General features: G+C 47.4%; 1 pseudogene; it reads left to right on the top strand.

The window, feature by feature from the left end:
• Window positions 1–532: 532 nt before the first annotated feature.
• LOC146196099 (uncharacterized) lies at window positions 533–14917 on the top strand (annotated as a pseudogene).
• The last annotated feature ends 6707 nt before the right edge of the window (window positions 14918–21624 follow it).

The raw sequence follows: 21624 nt of genomic DNA, 5'->3' as shown, positions 1-21624 counted from the left end.
AGTACGCTTGAGCTGAATGTGAGAATGAGATGTTTAGTAGGTATCTCTTTATCATCTCTTCGGATTGTTATCCTGTGCACATTTACAACATTTTGTTCTGCAAGACCTTCTAGCATTTCTTGCTCGCTTATGTGGAGAAAGTCATTATTGGATATTACACCACGCACGGTGTTCAAAGATCTATGGGCGGTGATGGTCACATTGACATCCCCAATGCAGTGGAGGTTTGGAAGCTTTGCATACTTGTTTCGTCGTTTAATTCAAGCAGTAGGTCTCCGTTTGCTATTTTTGTGACTGTATTTCGGACCAAGGACAGCTGAGAAACATTTTGACACTAGAAATGGGGACAAAGTTCGGGCCGGCTTTCCTTCAACTTCGGAGTGCACGACGTGATATTTGGGGAAGCTTTTAGGTTTTTGCAGGAATTCTGCAATTTCTTCGGTGCGCCTTTTTTTGTTTAGGCGATCAGTTTTTACAGTAGAAGAAGCCATGTAATATGTGTGTTGTTCGGCCAAGGTGCCAGCCGCCCACCATGGAGCCCAACAAGGGGGCAGGACAGGAACTTGCAACCAAGTCCAGTCCATGCCAGCTGTACACCCCAGCTATAACCAAATATGGCGGTACTCAGGGTGGTACGCCACACAAGGTTAACCCTAGCCGCCTGGAAAAAGAAAAACCAAGAAGAGAGGAGAGGACAGGACAGTTGTAGGAAAGGAGATAGGAAAGTGAAAGATGGAGGGGAGGACAGGAAAAGACGACTGCCGATTTCCCCCGGGTGGGTCAGCCCGGAGGTGCCGTCTACGTGAAGCTGGGGCCAAAGTGGTGTGTTGCCTCCGCCGAGGGGCCTTAAAGGTCCGAACTCTCGGCATCGGCTCAACCACCAGGATCCCCTTTTCCCCGGACACGGCGATGCCACGCACGGCTAAGCGTGGGTGCTGGGGTCCGTGGTGTCGCACAGTACACGCAAACACCTGCTTTAACAGGTACCCCCTGCGGGGAAAACAGTTGAGTCCAGCAGACATGGGTAGGGAAAGAAGGGTATCGTTATGACATGCATAACAGGTGTTGCAAGGATGCCTGCCACTAATTTTTAAATATACTCTTTTCGAGGTAACGAGATTGTTTTGGAGAAAAAAAAGTGTTGGCAGGCTCCCAAGGAGCAATGTTCATTAGTTACCTTTTCTTTTACTACTCCTGGTTGGCACCAGGTTGAATGCAGACAATTATAGAATAGTGCCTTGCCCTCAGAAGTAGGCATTAATATTTTACTAATTCCAGATATTTGACCCCACTTAGCCTTGTAGCGCGCCATATTTTAACACTTTAAATTGTGACGAGGGAGCTGCGCGCCGGCGCTGGCACACGGTGACGTCCATAGTGCGCATCACTATATTCTCTGCCTAATATAGACTAGAGTAGCGAGCAGCGGCGAGCACGAAGGCGGAAAGCACCACCTACTTCTCCTTCCACAAGTCCTTCACGCCACTACTCCACCTTAGTGGCCACCAACCTTCCAACCACAACATTTGACAAAATGCTGTAGTGTGTGTCAAGCAGTAAAAAAGCATTCAGTAGGTTAAATCATCATGCAATTATCAAGACTAAATCCAATTGCTTTCAAAATGTTGTCGAATCACGTGTCTGATCATTACGTAACTATTTCCTGCCCGGAGTGCGCGTGCGAGTAGTGCTATATTTTGCATAAATAAGTAATTAAACAGCATGAATTAAGCAAGGCAGGTCACGTTTAATTCATGACCAATCGTTTTTCATCATGTTGCTGAGGTGGTTAACTAACAAACGAACCAGTTTGTCTCCACTAGAATACGAGCTAATTCTTTTCGGGCATTAACCCCGCCGGGTTGGCGCAGTGGTTACGGCGCTCGACTACTGTTCCCAAAGATGCGGGATCGAATCCAGGCCTCGGCGGTAGCTTTTCGATGGAGACGAAAAGCCTGTGTGCTGTACGATGTCTGTGCGCGTTAAAGAACCCCAGGTGGTTGCAATTTCTGGAGTCCTCCACTACGGCGTCTCTCATAGCCTGAGTTGCTTTGGGACGTTAAACCCCACAACCCATGTTTTTAGGCATTTAAAGAAAGTCCAAGAAATATGTTTAAAAAATTGCCATCTGACTGCGCTCATACGCAATGATATTGCAGTGCTTCGAGCCGAGTTTTGAAAAACGAAACCTACGCACTAACACTTAGCTCGACGCGCTGCAATGCGGTGCAAATTAAGAAAGCGGAGACCACGTTTCACAAGCAGTCTGATGAACTACAGAAACTGCAAGGTCGACCTGGCAAAAAGAGGATCACGTGCACTGCATCATTTTGAATCTTTCCAACATGATTGCCGCCATATTGCTGACTTGGCTGCTTTTTGTACCTGGCGCTACCAATTCACCGAGCTTCGGGAGGGGGAGCAGCAGGCTCTCATAGTCGGGGTCGGCAAGGGAAGGAAACGAACCTTTGCTCCCTTGACTAGGGACATTTTGCCTCGGGAGGGGGTCTCCTTAGCTAAACGTAATATTTACCCTGCAACCCGCCGCCATACAGCTTCCCCCTTCACACCTGCGCCCTCCTAGCCCAGTCAACGAACAATACACTCCCTATGGTATTGTATTGGAAAAAAACGGTCTCGTTCTCCCTATCTTGTCTAGCCTGTGCCTCATTGCCCAGAGACCGGTTAGTAGCGCCAGGAGAAAAATGAGTACAACGAACAATACGGTTCCAATTAGGTTGGAATGGTGCTCCTTTCGTCTACGATAGCACAGGAGAGTAGGAGACTATTACGTAGTGCGCGTCATCATGTTGACTCTGATCGCCCTTTCACCCGACTACTTCAGAACTTGACCACCGGTGTATAAAATTGCGTAACTTTTTTTTTTCGCTTCCTTAAGTTTTAATGCGAAATAATTTGTAGGCTATGTTGACGCAGGAACTGTATGCAAAATGTTTAACCGGAATTTGGTTTCCTTGTGACGTCATTCTCAAATGACGTGATTAATCAATGACCAGATGAGGGTTGTGAGTAATGGTACAATGAAGTGCTGATCATCAAGGAGCCATTAGCCATGCATAAATATGGGAGTGTTGAGCCATGTAATTCATGAGCCACGGGAGTCACGGGTAATGAGAAAAAAATGGTTGTAATGTATAAAGGCGTCGACTAGTAGCCCCCAACGTCGTTCCAACGCTAATGTTTTTGTAAAGAGGAAGATGTTCATTCGAAGACCATCAGACGACACCGCAATTCTCTTCTGGCAGTCTTGTGTGGCTGTGGATTCCATCAGGGACTCCCGGACTATCTTATAAATTTATTTCCAAGTATCACGGCCCCTACCGTGTCCTGGAGCGTATCTCTCCTCTCAATTTTTGATTTTTGACATTTTTTTTTGCCAACAATATACTATCGTACCTAACCTTACGTAACTACAAAGTTGCGATTGTGATCAACAACATAATCATCACTAACTCCCTCCTTCCATTAAGCCTATTTGTCCAGCCTTCACGTAATACTAGGCAGGCATCTAACTGTAATTTTAACCTCCCCAAATGTAGAAACGTATATGGCGAGCGACTGATGGAGTTCAATGTGTTAAAATATGGAATGAATTGCGATCGAGGTAAAAGCAGCCAGAAATTTTAAATTGACATGTAAACTGTATTACCAGTCTAATAAAATTCTGCCTAAATTTCTTTCTTAGTGAAATTCACATATGTTGCCTAGTTTTTGAAACATGCTTTACATTGTTATTTATTGTTGCGCACATGCTATTACGTGTGCGCATTAATTTTTGTGAGTGTATCGTGTACTTCACTTGCTCTTTATTGTACTTTGTAACCATATTCTTTCTAATGCTCCTTTTCTTCATAGTAGTACTAATATGCTTTTCGATTTTATTTGGTACTCATAATTATGTGGGTATTTTATTTTACTTGCACTTTGTTGTATTCTTGCATATGTATGCAGTTGTAGCAGTAATGTTGCGTTTATATCATTATTGTTCCTTTCAATCCTTGATCCTCTGAATCTGATGGTAATATTTGTATTTGGACCGGCCACTAGCCTACTGAGCTATCAGTCCAAACAGTGTTTGTACCTATTTGGTTTTGTCAATGAAGTTCCTTGAAAAAAAAATTAAATTGTAGAACTGCTGATGCCCTCACCTGATCTCCGTCTACGCGGCCTTGAAACTGTCCACATCCAGCGCCTTAAACAATATTACGACCTCTGCCATTTTGCCTACACCGTTAGTCGCCAGGGTGGCTCCTCTTCGTCCCAAGGGCCCTTGTAAAGAGGAAGATGTTCATTCGAAGACGAAGGAATAGCTTTTGTGCGCTGTCACCAGTGACATCGCTATCGGTGTGTGCTCTGGACTTACGCGTACGTTGACTGTTCCTGACGGCCTTCTAGATCGCCCAGTACCTCTAATAAACCCCATCCTGCACTTTCGACATCTCTCAATGCACTTTCCACAGTGATCGCTAAGTGTTGTCAATGCGAAAACTCTGTGAAATCTTCGAGGCGGCGAGCACCCACGCCTCTCTAATTAAAGAAAGTTTGGCAGCACTACAATTCGGTGGCAGAAGAGTGCATTTACGTGTTTTATATGAATTTTGCGGGCTTTGTTTAAGTGTGAAAAAAGAGACCATGTAGGACATTTGTTGGTGCAAAAATTCATATCGATGGTTACGTAACCACCTCTGCTAATTAAGGAACAACACTTGGCTCTTATGTGAATATTGAGAATACTGTGCTGTCAATATCTAAGCTTACAGCCTATAATAAAGATTTTTAAAATATTACTCTCAGGAGCACTCCATCGCAGGATAAATACGTTTCTGGTTTCACTGGACTGCTGTGTGACGCTTTTTTATGATTGAATTAACATTAAGTGACACATATTATATAGCGCTGGGTTTGACTTAGGTGCTTCGGCTCACCAAGGTAGTGTCCGTAATCTTTGTCTGCACTGGCTGCTCCTGGGAGAGCAGGTACGAGGCGACCACTGTTGTCGCAATCATTCCAGGGAGTGCACCGACAACGAAGAAAATTGCCATGACCCAAAATGGGCTCCCACGTCGCTGTGCGCCGACAGCTCCCTCTTTTTCGCTGGGTGCACTCTTCATCTGGGAGCCTGGCTGTTCCTGAAAACCATACCAACGACGAAAAGAATCAAGCCGTTCTCCATCTACGGCTTGAGCTACACTGCCTCGAAGGGGAAGCGGGACATACCAAATAAAGGAGAGACCGTGCATGTGACCGTTTTCAGGGCAACCTTAAAAGCCCATAGTGCTTCTACTATGAAAAAATCGGTGAAATGTTTCAAAAACGCTCTTTATTAATCTGTGAACACATTTTCAACAAAAAAAAAAAACGCATCAGCTTATAAGCGGCGGAAACACAGGTGTGGGAATATTCTTCCCAATGGGCTTTGAGCGCTGACCTACTTCTGGTGAAACTTCATGAAGCAGGGAACAATGCAGAGGTGAACCTTGCATACTGAACAGATGATCCTTGACCTCTTATCATTCTTGGCAGTTGAACAGCATCTGCAGCGCTTGTATGAAGTTGCCACCTCCGGGAAGTGGGGTGTGGCTGCAAAGCGAGTTTCATCTGGCACGCAAAGATTTTTTTCTGTCTTCTTGATAGAAGGTCGTCGTGGAGCAAGGGCAGCTGATCTTTTCCTGCTACTGTAACCATTCACAAGCTGCCTTGACAGCCTTATCAGGAAGCGTAAGTGGTCATCGCAGCCAACGTTTGAAAGTCGGTACAGCACATAGCTGTTTACAAGAGCGCAGTCCAAAATGAAATAAAACAGGCGCATCCACCACTTTCGAGACTTTCTGCTAACAGTGTAATACTCCCTAAGCTGGTCAAAGCGGTCTACACCGCGCATGTACTTTGTGTACTCGATAACAGCCAGAGGACATTGGATGTCAATTTTAGAGCCGTCCTTCGCTTTCTTGGAAACTGTGACTGTGTGCGAGGGATTGTGGGCAGTCGTGAGTACATTCACAAGCCTCTTGTCCTGCCACTGCAGAGCTGCGACATTCCCCTTTACACGGTAGGTATGGTCCCCTTCTTTCATCTTCTTTTTGTTCTTGAGGGTGTCGGGAAGCCCTTTCCTTTGCTGTCGCACAGTGGCAACTGAATATATGCCTTCTTCAAACAGGTTTTGTAGCAGTTCTGGTGAAGAAAAGAAGTTGTCGAACATCACTAGGCACTCGGTTTTTTCAAGTCCCTCAGTGAATTTCTTCACCACACGCGTGCCTAACCCGCTGCCATCGCTCTCTTTTCCAGTGTAAACATCAAACTGGATCACAAAACCAGTAGTGGCATCTGCGCGCACCCAGACTTTGAAGCCGCGCTTGATCGGTTTCAGAGGCATATACTGCTTGAAGGACTTCCTTCCCTTGAAACGAACCATGCTCTCGTCGATTGAGTAGCAGGCAGATGGTTCGTAGCAGTCGTCAAATTTCCTCATTACTGAGGTCATAAGTAGCCGGATCTTGTGCAATGGGTCATGCCCTGGCTCACCTTTTGGCACTGAAGTTGCGTTGTCATTGGCATGAAGAGCCCGCAAAGGAATAAAAAACCGGGATCTTGGCATGATGCAATTTATAGAAGGTACGGTCAGGTCGCTGTCGGTGCACCAGTAATCTCTTCTGTTCTCGAGCTTGTGGAAGCCCATCTTTATAATCACACCTAGGAGCGCACGCATCTCTTCGTTTGTAGTGTCTTGCCACCCTTTCAACTTCGCTTGTTTTGGAAACAAGTTAGTTTCACGCACGAGTACTTCCACAGCTTCACCGAACAGTGCATCAAAAATCCGCAAAGATGTGAAGTTCTCAGGGAGCTTTGATGAAGCTGGTGGTAGGGAAGAAAACTTTGGAATGCTTTTTTCTTGCGGAAGAGAGCGTATTCCCCAGTCTTCGTCATCACTCTCCTGTTCTGCAACACTGTCGCTGCTGGAGTGGGCATCTGATGAGTTTATGCAAGGCGCCAAGCTGTCCTCTTCATCTTTCGAGCGGGTAACAACTGCTGCTGGCTCATCAACATCATCATCTTCTTCACTATCCGTTGAGCGATCGACGTCATCAGGAAGTGAAAAAAAAAACAGATCTAAAGCCTCTTCAGCAGTCAGACGTCCGGCCATCTGGAGGCAGAAAAAAAGATGGGCAAACACGCTTGAAATTCCGCAAAAAGCCCGTAGGGAAATATGTTCCCATATGACAGGTCTGAGTGACACCCTATTTTTTTCACATGACAGCTAGGACAACGCTTTGAAACACTATCATACATTCGAGGAGACTTCAACCTATCGATTGCATATAATTTACTTACTTTAGTGACGCAAGAAACCCAGCATCCGTGACTTGTTTTCCCTGTGGCGATCCACGCGCGTAAGAGCACTCGGAACGAGAAAAAAAGGCGCGAAGTTGCGAAAAACCTGCAGTGGCACTTAGCGGGTTGCAGAGAAAACGATAATTTTTTTTTTTGTTATGTTCCTATGGTGTTACACTAGATGGCGCCACAGTATTTTAAGGAAAAGAAGATTGCTTCAGCAATAGGAAGCGTTTGAATGAAGTGGGAAATATATTCCCTGTGGGCGCTTAAGGGTTAAATAACGTTCGCAAACGAGTACTGGCACTGTAAGTATAAGAACACAGCCATTGGGAGGAATAGAAGACTAGTTTGCTAAACTTTAAAGGGACAATGTATTCATTTTTTCAACCATTCTTTCTTACTTCATTGGGAAGCTCCATCTCCAAGTTAACGGATATAAGGCTGTGAAGCTGAGAAATACGGCAGAATCATTCAAACTTAATTTTTCGATATGGTAGTCTCGTGTTCTCACTGGTAGTCCGCGACTGCAAACACTGACGTTATGGAAGTTAGTATATTAACTCTATACAGCTCTAAGAACACAACGGCTACCGCGTCGCTTAAGTCACGTTCGAAACGTCGTTACCTAATATACACAGATCCTCTGAATAATATAAATGAGAAAGCTAAAACAGCTTTATTTTAAATAGAATAAAATTAATAAACTCACTGACATCCACCGCAGATACCAGACGCCGCTTTTACCAATAGTAACTATGCAGATAGAAGCACCGGTACACGTATGTCAGCGTCTTGTCTTTGGTTGTCTGGTTTTCTGTTTTGAACATATTAAAAAAAAAAGAGTAAAATTAGCAGTAATGTATTGAAAGAGAAGTACGCTGCCTTAAGTTGATGTGAAAGCGAATACATCTGTATATGACACCGTGGCATAGCCATGAAACGTAGTATATTCGTTGCAGACGCTCCAAACAGATATGTTAGTAGCAATGAAAGGACAGAGTACGCCGCCAGCACCTGCTGAAATCTGACTTTCCCGATCAATTTAGGGTATAAATTCCTGGTAAAACTGCGAGTTATTCCCTCGGTACTGCCACCAAGTGGTATGATCTACCTGAATATGCCAACATTCCAACATCTTTAAACTCGCCTCTGCTAGTACACGCCCTCTAAGCTATATATGGTAATGATGAGTAGTGAAAACTGAAGGTAGCACAATGGGACAATAGTGAGCACCTCTATAGCGCAGCAGCAGAAGGAAGGTTAGAAGCCTAGAATATCACTGTGGTTGTAAATGATGGGCAATTAAATTAGATTGTCGAACGCGAGTGGCGGCAGTGCAATATGGAAGACGTCAGGCTTCGTGCGCCCCGCCGGGGTGGTGCAGTGGTAAGACGCCCAACTACTGTGCCGGAGCACCCGGGTTCGAACCCGACCTCGGCGGCTGCGTTTCGATGGAGGCGAAACGAAGAGGCGTCCGTGTGCTGTGCGATGCACGTTAAAGATCCCCAGGTGGTCGAAATTACTCCGTAGCCCTCCTCTACGGCTCCTCTTTCTCTCTTTCCACTTTCACTCCCACCTTCCTCCCTTCCCTTACGGCCCGGTTGCGGTGTCCACAGAAAAACAAGTGAACTGTTACCGCGCCTTTCCCTTACTATAAATCAATCAGGCTTCGTGAGGATACCAAGAGGGAGGTCACGCTCTTTTCACACTTGTTCTATTTACTCCGCCTTCGATGTCACCGTGCTAAGGTCTGCTTTATATCTTACACTGTAAAAAAGTTTTCTTGAAAAATACAAAAAATTTTTGCCAGCTGTCTTGCCAGAAATTGTCTGTTCTGCTGTTTTCTTTTTTTAAGTTTTCTGTGATTTTTTTTTTTCTGTTTACAACTGATAGAACATTTTTGTAAATTGACAAAAAGTTCTGTTCTACGGCGTTTTCTCTTTTTTTTATGTCACAGAGAAAATAATGATCCAAATATATCTTTTTTTTACTCGTCTTTCATTTCATGTTTTCTGCCTGCAATAACAATAAAATTGCGTTAGCCGCCAATTTCTTCAATGAACACTATTTCAAGGCGAACTCCTGGCCAACTACCCTCACGAATATCTCTCGGCGCTGGCAATACTCGATGGCACTCATAAGGTTGACCTCGTAACAGCCATCGTCTAGCCCCCGAAAAGAGGTAAGTAGAAAAATGCCTAACAGATACCAGTGTAGCAGGAAGTCAACCAAGGACGGACCTCAATATGGCGCCACTAGTTATCCTTTTTCGAATCGAAATTGTTACACAGCCGATCATCGGACAGCGTCTTCGGGGTTGCGATGCCATTGCGCTTTCTATTTACAATTTACCCACTATTTAAGTAAAAATCAGTTTGCGGTAGAAAATAAAGCAAACGCCAAAAATATATTGAATTGTTTGCCTTCCAATCGAGGTTTGGACTGGAAAACAGAAAATCAGTTTTTTTTTTTCGTGAACGTATTTCGGTCATTGAAGTAGAACAGATATTCTTTGTACTAGTACAGAAATATTTTTATACATACCTGTAATTTCAAACACATTTTTTACAGTGTAAATTGAAACGTGTACCATTAACTATCTGCCTTCAGAGCGCGCAGCCGTAGGATGTTATGTGAACATATTGTTTCCGTTCAAGTAGTGCAGGCCTTGTAGCACTCCCTGCACTCTCTTCAAAATAAAGGTAGCTCGTATGTAGTGACTATGTTCTTGGTTAACTCCATATATATTTTAAACTATGACCAGATTTCTTTAAAGAAAGAATGGAAACGAATGTCTTCGCGATAATGGTACGTCTTCAAAAGCCAAGTTATCTTCTCAGGCATTGATAAGCCGTTAAAAGAGCGGCAGAAGAATTTGGAGGACACTTAAAGTGGTGCTGAGAGATAATATTTGAACTAAACCACTACTGCAGTTTACTGCACATGTATTTAAAATTGCAATTTCTACAAATCTGACCTCATTTATTTGATGCCGCAGATATTTTTAAAACGAAATATTTTTGCGCCATTTCCGAGACAGCTTGCTGATATGGCAGCTGTTGATCGGTGACGTCACGAAGGCATGTTAACTCCATGTCGCCGACCATTTGGCGTCCACTGAATTGAGGTGCTTGCAGTACGATGTGAACGGTAGCCACTTAGAAATTATCCATTAGTGAAAAAGAACTTTTTTGCTTTTCTTAATGCGATGGCGCTAAAGGCGTTGTGAGCCAAAGATAACCTCCATGCCTCTAGCGGACTATACTTGTGAACTAGGTGACGTTAAAAGTTAAATTGGTTCACAGGAAGGGAAAGGCGCAGTAACTGTCACACTTGCTCTGTGGACACCCGAACCGCGCCGTAAGGGAAGGGAGGAAGGTGGGAATGAAAGTGGAAAGAGAGAAAGAGGAGCCGTAGTGGAGGGCTACGGAGTAATTTCGACCACCTGGGGATCTTTAACGTGCGCTGACATCGCACAGCACACGACGCCTCTTCGTTTCGCCTCCATCGAAACGCAGCCGCCGTGGTCGGGTTCGAACCCGGGAACTCCGGTACAGTAGTCGGGCGTCTTACCACTGCACCACCCCGGCGGGGCTAGGTGACGTGGCTGTGCGCTGATTCTGTAATGGTATGTGCGTCTCAACGAGGCCATGCGATTGGAGTCTATGCACACTCCTGATGCTTGAACAAGCGACTTTCCCTCCGAAACAGCTATTGTGGCCGATAAATAAATGGTCAGTATTTCCAGAAAACTTTTCACTGAAACGCATTTGTCCATAAAAGAACGTTCATCATTGTTATGAGTTATACACATCCTGGCAGTTTTCATCAGTTCATAGTGTGGTTCATAATGAATTTAAAAAAAAAACAGCGCAAACTTAAGCACAAGACAGAAACGAGAACACCGCAAGCTTCGTGGCTTGGCAACGAATAATGCAATTCTACCCCGTCAATACTGAAACACGCACAGGTAACTATAGCGCTTGTTTTTGTGAAACTTGTATCTTTAGTCCCGTTCACGTGCGTTGTGTCCAAAATGATAAGTGTAATGCCTAGAATATACTAGTTTCTGGCTTGGCATTTCTGGATCGAATCGGTTATTTAGCAAAAACTATTTTCGTACTGCGCAGACATAAACCTGAAGTTTTCAGAGGCAACATTTTGTGGGGAACAAGATAACAAGGCTCAACTCTCCGTTTTGAATTCCAAACAGGCGTGTTTAGAAATAACAGTAACGAAAAAGAAACCTGGTTTTAGCTACTGTTATACTTAGCAAAATTGGCCAGGAAGCAAAAATTTCTTTCTTGTCCTGTACGAGGGGCTTGCCTGGGGTCGCTTATATAAAAAAAGGAACGAGTAACTTTCCCAAGCGGAATATACTTATTAGGTCATGCTCATGAGCAACACTTTTTATTCGATAAAATCGCAATATTGAAATTGTAATGTAAGATCTGAAAAAGAAAGCGTTCAATTCATGCCAGCATCATGGTGTACCGAAAAAAAAATGGCAGTGGTTTAAATATGGCTGAAAAGAGTTCGACGAGCCATACCTCAGTTTTGCATGATATTGCGCAGTCTAGTACCATATTTTAATGCGAAAGCCTTTAGTGCCTCATACTGTCGTTAGCAGTTGTGTCGGCAAATGTGTCCGCGTTTCGAGAGCGAGAGTTAAAAATACAATTATAAGCCTTGTCTTCTTCCGGGAAATCAAAACGCCACACTTTTGATCCCCAGGCTTCACCAGCGCTTCACCACTGCGCCACGCCCCGGATCGTGAAAGGCTCGTCATAATTAACCTTGTCTACAGGGAAAATGATAGCGGGATTCCGCGAGTTACAGATACTGCGCCTCTCCATTCCTGTAGACGAATTATAGAACGCCAGTGAACTTTGATGTGTTCAATGAAATGCTGCTTGTGTTCGACAAGGGGCGCGCGATGTATCGCCACGACAGGTCATGACGTAACAAGGCGATTCAAGAATTATTCATCTATAACATAAAATCACTCCGATGCAGGTGTAGCTCGGAATTTGACATTAAAGTAGAGAGAAACTAGTTCCAAAGGTAGATAAAAGCAAATCTTAGGACTATTCATTAGGAGAATGGATATAATGATGGGACAATCAAAAAGCTAAAGGGATTCGCCACGCAAGCCATTGGCATGTTCGTAATCCAAGGAGACGTATTATACCGCCACAATATGCGACCTGATGGCGCTGAGCTATTGCTCGTCGTTCCGAAACACCTGCGCTCCACCATCCTGGAACAATTTCATGATGCTCCCACCGCTGGACATCTTGCCGTGTCCTGCACGTATGACAGTGTGCGCCGACGTTTTTACTGGCCGGGCCTCTATCGCTCAGTTCAACATTATGTAGCCGCATTTGAGCTGTGCCAGCGTCAGAAAAAAACATCCGCACTGCCATCAGGACACCTACAGCAAATATCCATCCCGACTGACCTGTTTTTCCGTGTTGATGTTGATTTGCTTGGACTCTTCCCGGTCTGTGCGTCGGGCAACATATGGATCGACGTAGAGACCGACTATGCTACGCGTTATGCCATTAACCAGCTGCGCTACAGACGTCGCTGATTTCCTCCTCCACGACGGGTTACTACAGCACGGTGCCCCTTGTGAACTACTCACGGATCGTGGTCGCTGCTTCCTCTCCAGAGTGGTTGACGAGCTACTTCGTGTGTGCACCGTCCGCCAGAAATTTACCATCGCCTATCATCCTCAGACCAACGGCCTCACAGAACGCCTCAACCGGACGCTCGCAGATAAGCTATCAATGTATGTCTCCGGCGACCATCGGGATTGGGACATTAATCTACCGTTTGTAACATTTGCCTATAACTCTTCTCGTCACGATACCGCTGGCCCATTTTGTCTGCTCTTTGGCCGACACCCATTACTCTCCCTTGATACATCGCTACCCACTACTGATGCCGCCACTAGTACTGACGCTCGGGATACCATCTCCCGCGCTAATGATGCTCGCCACATTGCACGCGACAGGCTCTTTGCCTCCCGAGGCTCCCAGCAATCCCATTATAACAGTCGCCATCGCGATGTGCACTACGCCCCAGACTCTCTCGTTCTGCTCTGGCTCCCATCACGCCGGGTGGGCTTGAGCGAAAAACTTCTACCACGCTACACAGGCCCCTACCGTATCTTGCGTCGAGTCACCGACGTCACATATGAAATCGAACCTTTGAACCCGAAGTCTTCTGCATCACAAGCTTCCGACATTGTGCATGTGACACGACTCAAACCGTATTATTCACGCCCTGCTTCTTTTACCTAGAACGCACCGGGACTGTGCTTCTGCGGCGAGGATAATGCTATGTGGTGTACCATGCTGGCATTCAGCAAGTGAAGAAAGAAGTGTCTGGGTGTGTGAACGAAGACGACGCTCAGTGTTGAATTGTGCGGCTAAGCGGTGCCCAGCGGTTTCAGAGTGGTGTAACCCTGGGCCCTGGGCTTATCAGTTACCACATCCACAGAGAAGCTCCTTTCATTGGGAGTGCACAATAGCTGGGACGAAATAGCGGAGGCTGTCAGAATTTCGCAGCTGAAAAGGTTAAGTTGAAAGACCATGGGCAGAAATATACTCGAAATGGTAGGCCTGCAGACAGATACGGGACTATGAGAAAAATCGAGCATCCTGCAGGACTGTAGAGAAAATCTAATCATTCCACCCCTCCCTCGTAACATGCATCCCATATTCAACATAGAGAGGAGGGAGAAAAGAGCAGAATCACTAAATTGACGTTTCGATTCGATGGACAGCAAATCGGTTGCGTACGTGAACGCGCCAACTGGCAAAACGGGGGCGGCAGTCGCCTCGGTTGTCGACGGCCGAGGTTCCCCGGTATTGGTCGCTACCATTAGAAGCCACAACACGGAAACGGCTGAAGAAGTCTCAATAGCGCTCGCTTGCGTCGGGACGGAAGCCAAATTCATAATTAGCGATAGCAAAACAGCCATCTGGAATTCGGGAAAGGGAAGGGTCTCGTGGAAGCGGCAAGGATTCTGTCTAATAGACGACTAAACAGGAAAATTAGCCTAATTTGGACACCTGCACACGCGTCCGTTTCTGGCAACGAAGCGGCACACGAGTTAGCCCGAGCTCTCTACTTCCGGGTAACTGTGGAGCCAGCCGACTGCCGGAACATGGCCGAGCGTCTGCAAAATTATGCTGAGATTCTCGAAAATTACAGGTTAAGCAGGAGACTGGTGCCACCACCGGATAAAAGCCTAAGCAATAGAGAGGCAGCCGCATGGCGGTGGCTATAAGCTGGGAACTTCGCAAACCCGGTCTGGGTATATTATGTCCAGATGGAATATAGTAAAAGTGATAAGTGCAAGCACTGTGGGGAGAGGGGGACCCTCGACCACATAATCTGGGAATGTGCTAGCTCCCCAGGGGCTGAAACAAATATAAATTGCAGAGAAGCCTGGGAAGCTCTGCTGCGTAGCGAGGTTCCTGCTTCACAGCAACAAGCCATCCGCCTTGCGGAAGAAGCCGCGAAGAACCAAGACCTCTTTTCCCGCTTCTGATCGCGGAGGTCCCGGCTCCCGTCCCTTAGGCTTGCGTGCCGGGGGCGGGGACTAGGGGGCCTCCTTGTCTGGTGGAATAATAAAGTTGTTATCACATCACAGGCACGCGTGCTGGCGTCAGGGAAGAGGACGTCCATTTTCAATGGAAATAAGAGTTGTGCAACCAACCAACCAATTCATAATTATACCAAGCTGAGCCCACCGGGCGCCCGCTCAAACAGCCAACAGAAGCAGACCCAGATGTCTAGGAGGCGTTAGCAAAGCGGGCATCTTCCTCACGGCTAATTTATTGACGAACATCATCCTTAATCATCTCTTTTGTTCAGTGTACAAATTGAGACTAATTCGAGACCTTACCCTCCTGCGGTCACTACATCGCACCTTTCCTATCGCCTCTACATTCTACATAATGCCGAGATTAGAACATAGTATGATATAAATTTCAAATTATTCTTTTCCATGTCCACTTCCGTTTTTCCAGTTACTGAAGCAGATATTCATAATTCTTAAGCTATTACGGTCTGCAAACTCAACTAGCAACAGCGGCGTTTGAAATTGATTTACAGGATAGAAAAGGTGCTTATATTTCACAATTTTCCGCGGGCACATGTACCACGCCGTAAAGGAATGCAGGAAGGTGGGAGTGAAAGAAGAGAAGGATATAGAAGTGTCGTAGTGATTGGTTTGGTTGGTTTGTGGGGTTTGATGCCCCAAAACGACTCAGGCTATGAGAGATGCCGTAGTGGAGGAATCCGGAAATTTCTACCACCTGGTGCTCTTTAACGTGCATTGACAGCGCACAGCACACGGGCGCCTAGCTTTTCGCCTCCACCGAAAAGCGGCCGCCGAAGCCGGGTGCCGTAGTGAAGGGCTACGATCCACCGCGCTATAATGGCTTTCGCCTCATCGTACTTTAGTGATCCAAAGTGCCCTCTACAATTTTCGAATTACAATATATGATGTCATGTTCTAGGTTAAAGTATAATTAATATTTATTCACAGATGAGCAATTAACAGCAATATGTAACGAGTGTAATTGTTAAAGTTCAAGCTTGTACTCTGCATAGCTAACCTTCAGTTTAATTCTTTAGTTGCTTCATACCCGATAGAAGCTGGACAACAGCCCCAGCGTGGAGGTGCAATGGTTGCGACGTCTGAGTGTTGCGCCCCAGGATGAGGGATATTCCCGGCCGAGGAAAGTGATTTTCGATGGAGGCGGAAAAACGCTGTAGTGTACGATGTCAGTGCACATTGAAGAACCCTTGGCGGACGACACTCCACTCGGGCAACCTGGGGAACGAGGCAGCCCACGATTACGCCCGAGGTTTCGTCGGCCGGGCAGTGGGCTCCTCTGACCCGAGTTTCTCAAAAGATGGCCTGACCTCGTTTCACGACATAATACACCACTTTCGCCTCGAAAGACGCATCTTCCCTCCACCGCATAGATCACTCACGAAGACCCAGGAGACCACATGGCGTCGCTTGCAAACCCATTCCCACCCCAACCCGGCGGTACTTTCGCTCATGTACCCCGGACAATACTCCCCCCAGTGAAACAAGTGCGGCGACAGAGCCACACTAGACCACATCCTGTGGAACTGTCCGGAGGATCCACCTCCCTCGGACCTAATTCAGCTCCTAACTTCCGAGCAGTGGGAGACCGTGCTGCTCAGCTCCGACCCGGAGATCCAACTCCGGGCAGTGGAGCGGGCCAACGAGGTCGCGGTTAGCCGTTAGCCACGGGCTGACGGCCATCTAGCGCGACCAAGAACTCGCCTTGAACCACTTTCTGCCGGTGAATAAATGTTTTCCAATCCAATCCAATCCAGAACCCTCCACTATAGCGTCTCTCAGAGCCTCAGTCGCTTTGGGACGTTAAACCCTATTAACAAAACCAGACCATAAGCTGCGAAACAAGTGTGTGTGCTATGGCGTGACGTGAAGGTTTCACTCTGAGGCTGGGCTTGAGGTAAAACAAACGCAGTCCACCGGTTCTCGACGTAGCCCTGAACAGAACACTCGTTCTAGAAGACAGCTTGCTCAGCTAACCCTTGATCTTCATCTGTCGAGCCAAGCACTTCAGGAAGGAGGGGCAGTGTAAGGGAAAAGGAAATAATTGTTACATGAGCGCAGAATGTTCGCTGCATCTTCTTCGATCTTCGGAGAGCTGCGACAGTTATCTGTGCTACACCTTCGTAAGTTGTAGGACAATAGTGAGGTGAGAGAAATGTCGCGATGAAGTTGTACCGTAGGCGATCGCGCAGCATGCAGTGGCGAAAAGCAAATGCGCATGGCCTCGGCAATTGCGGCATTTTTGGCTGCAACATCCACACCGCACAGCGCATATCACAACCCATACATACCGCTATAGCTTCCTCCTTCGCTTTCCTTCGCGCTATATGCTTGATCAAGCCGTCCCCTGCTCTTCCGGCAACGATGCCGAGGTTAACGCGTGAGCTGTAGGTCAAGGTGTGCACCATTTGCAATAAAAGAGCCATGGCGATCACATATGAATTACCTAAAGCTCCGCACAACTTTAAAGCGAGGAAGGACCTAGCTGTTCTGTTGTTGAAAGAAACAACGTTTCTCCTTCCTTATGCAGCCGACTAAGTAATAACAGTCGACTTCATCAAGCTCGTGCAGCTGCTACGCTGGAGCATGTAAGAGCACTGAGAGAACTGGAATATATTTGAGTAAACCGCACCTCAATGGCTTTTCCGTCGGTCAGGATCAACGTTATCCGTGAAGCCTGGTGGCGCAGAACGTTCTTCTTTGTTTTCTTCTAGTGACCTTGACAGGGCTATTCGCCCCGTCTTTTACCGCTAGGGCAAACATCCATGACGCCCTATTCCTGTGATTGCATGAAGGCAACCACAGCACCTCAAGCAAAAAAAGCCCACACGTTTTGGTTACTAAAATTCATCACACTCTTTTCTGCGCTTGAAAAGAACAAAGCACGACGCAGCAGTGTAGGCATATTGCACTTGCCACTACGAGCGCTAGATTTTAGGTAATACCTTCTTGACTGCGCACCATTTATGCGCCGCATCATAATGCGTTCAGAAGAACAGCAGTTAACCGAGTACAAAAAATAGAAAGTAACTTTAAAACCGCGCACAGAACCCTTTTTGCAGCTAAGCTGCTGTAAAAAATAATTAAGAGCCACGAGCTCCGTGCCACTCTCTCGTGGCTCATATTTCTCTTCTGCCCTCTTGCCTTGTCAGATGGAAGGGTGGATGCACCAGGTGCAAACCTCCTGTGAAGCTAGATCATCATCATCCTACGGCAATTCCGGGCAAGAGCTCCTGCACCACGAGAGTGGGAGGGCTGTTTTGGGGAGCGGAGATTGCCCAGCTAAGGAGCTAATGCAATCTGGTTTATTCCCGCCGGAGCGCGGGCCCAATGTCTGCGCACTACGTCCACCCACCGCGGCAGATAAAGACTGACTCGAGAAAATCTACTATTATCTTACGTAGTCGAGGGTTCGACGGCATACCGTCTGGTCAGTTATGCTATTATCTTGCTTCGATCTTTCCATTTTCTTCCTTTGAAATTATCATGGGGTGTTCGCATACTCCATAGAACATTTTCTTGCCAAGGTGGCGTTTTAACGCGGTAGCGTTAAGGAGCTCGTGTCGCAGAAAAGCCGGTGTCGTCGGCGGCGTTGGCCGTGAGTGATAAATCCCGGCATGCACTTCATAAATAAACATGCACTTCATAAAAAGGAACTTCCAAGGTGGGCTGGGTGGGAATCGAACCAGGGTCTCCGGAGTGTGAGACGGAGACGCTACCACTCAGCCACGAGTTCGATGCTTGAAAGCGGTACAAAGGCGCTTCTAGTGAATGCGGTGTTGCCTTAGAAACGTGCCGTAGAACGTTATACTGCGGTGTATATCGGTAATTATGAGAATGTTACTTACAGAAGTCGCAGTTACACGAGTAGCGAAGTACGTTTCCGCTACATTTCTTCTGCGCTCTGCGCACATGCAGAGCCATCTTGCGGCAAACACAGAAGAACCCCTCCTCGCAATGTGCGGCGCTGCCCCGACACGTGGCGCGCCACTCGCCCCTGACGTTTCGCCGTGCACCCTCACGGGTTGTAGAATGAAGCGTCTTTCCTTTCTTTAGATCACTATCTTCGCTAACCCGCTACTCCCCTTCGGGCCGCGCGGGTACCGGTGCGAGGATGCCCCAATACCCTTGCGTTTAATAAGTTTTCTCGACGAGGTGCAATAACGCTATCGCGTTTCACTCTTGAAGGCGAAGCTTAAGCGTCCTTCAAATTTTTCGATTTCAAGGTGAAACAACAGCTCCTTTCAAATTTTCTCTTTCACCTCGAAGAGACAGCGTGTGTCCGTGCTGAAGGCCGTTCAGCACCTCGCTACCATATTTGATAGTTTATTCCGGCTAGAAGCAGGACGAACTGCTTTCGTGTTTCGCTGGTTAGTGCGTTGAGATACTGCCCGCTGCGGTATGGGATTTCCTGTTCCAGCTGCCGCGTCGGAGTAGCTGGGTTCGAACCCGGCCGCCAGCGGCTGCGTTTCAATGGAGGCAAAACAGAGATGCGCACGTGCGCTGTACGATGTCACAGCCGGACTATACCCACTGCAAGGCGAAGGCCTTTCGCAATCTCTATTTCAGTCCTGTGCTAGCTGCATACACTTCGCCTCTCCGCACTTCACTTTATCTGCACACCTTTCACCGCCCCCTGCTAATAAAAAGAAAATTTGGAGAACGCTTAAGCTTCGCCTTCAAGAGTGGAACGCGATAGCGTTATTGCACCTCGTTAGCACCGCCCACTCATTCGCTCGGTATGCTCTTGAGTCACACAAAGACATAGTTTTCATACTCAACACTTCTAAGTGCACTGTACAACTTTTTTCTAATTATTTGTCCAAACAAGTGCTTCTCACAATCTATATTATCGCACTGTGTTGTGCACACTACAACGTTTCTTGCTCCCTTGTTCTTTTAGCGTTCACACGCACTGAGTATGTCGGTCAGTCACACATCGCAGGGGACGCTTTCCCAGCAGAAGCGCTAGGGCGCAGCGATCACGTCAGAGGCGTCCAGCATCAGACGCTGCACCTAGCAATCGCGCTGTGAGCGGAAAGAGGAGCCGCGTCGCCTAAACACCACTGTTCGAGTGACGCACGCTGGATGTTGAAGGGGAAAGAGCGAGAAAACTTATTAAACGCTATCCTCGCACCGGTACCCGCGCTGCCCGAAGGGGAGAAGCGGGTGAGCGAAGAAGTGATCTAAAGAAAGGAAAGACGCTTGATTCTACAACCCGTGAGGGTGCACGGCGAAACGTCAGGGGCGAGTGGCGCGCCACGTGTCGGGGCAGCGCCGCACATTGCGAGGAGGGCTTCTTCTGTGTTTGCCGCAAGATGGCTCTGCATGTGCGCAGAGCGCAGAAGAAATGTAGCGGAAACGTACATCGCTACTCGTGTAACTGCGACTTCTGTAACATGCTCATAATTACCGATATACACCGCAGTATAACGTTCTACGGCACATTTCTAAGGGAACACCGCATTCACTAGAAGCGCTTTTGTACCGCTTTCAAGCATCGAACTCGTGGCTGAGTGGTAGCGTCTCCGTCTCACACTCCTGAGACCCTGGTTCAATTCCCACCCAGCCAATCTTGGAAGTTGCTTTTTATTTATGAAGTGCATGCCGGGATTTATCGCTCACGGCCAACGCCGCCGACGACACCGGCTTTTCTGCGACACGAGCTCCTTAACGCTACCCCGTTAATAATAATATTAATAATTGGCTGACAGGAAGGAAAAGGTGCAGTATCTGTCACACGTGTTTCTGTGGACACCTGAACCGCGCCGTAAGGCAAGAATGGAGGGTGGGTGGGAAAGTGGAAAGAAGGGAAAGAGGAGTCTTAATGAAGGGCTACGAAGTAATTTCAACCACCTGGAGATATTCAGCGTGCGCTGACATGTTCGAAGGATGGTGGCTTTTCCTGGCCCTCGGGGCTGGGAAGAGGGCTGCTCCTGGCCCTACGGGACTGGGACGGTAGGTCAACGCCGCTTGCGGCTGGGGCTATGCAGCCACAGAATTTTTAACTGTAGGTCGTCATTTCAGCGCCACCTCTTAGGTGGCGGACGACGGCTGTTACGGCGCGCGTCTTTCTCTTCCCTATTCTTTTCCTTTCCTCTCTAGTTTCTTCTATCCGCTCGAGGCAGCGGAGGTGGCTCAGCTAGAGAGCCAGTAGCAGGCCCGTGCATTTTCTTTTCCTTCTTCCTACAGCCACAACAACAACAGCGCTGACATGGAAACGGCTGAGGTGGTGAAGGGTGTCAGTTCACGGCCCTACGGGACTGGGACGGTAGATCATCGGCGCTTGCGGCGGGGGCTAGCCAGCCATCAAAGTTTTATCGGTTGTAGGCCGTGATTGCACCCGCCACCGCTTAGGTGGTGGACGACGGCTGTTGTGTCGCATGTCTTTCTCCCCCTCTCTTTTTCGTTCTTCTCCACTTTCTCTCTTGTGCCCGCACGAGGCAGTGGAGCTGCTGCCCCGCCGGGGTGGTGCAGTGGTAAGACGCCCGACTACTGTGCCGGAGTACCCGGGTTCGAACCCGACCTCGGCGGCTGCGTTTCGATGGAGGCGAAACGAAGAGGCGTCGTGTGCTGTGCGATATCAGCGCACGTTAAAGATCCCCAGGTGGTCGAAATTACTGCGTAGCCCTCCG

Source organism: Amblyomma maculatum, chromosome 3 (genome assembly GCF_055883805.1).
Source record: "Amblyomma maculatum isolate TAMU_Amacu chromosome 3, ASM5588380v1, whole genome shotgun sequence".
Classification (NCBI taxonomy): domain Eukaryota; kingdom Metazoa; phylum Arthropoda; class Arachnida; order Ixodida; family Ixodidae; genus Amblyomma; species Amblyomma maculatum.
Note: the sequence above shows the minus strand (reverse complement) of the source record. Positions and strands in the feature narration are given on the sequence as shown.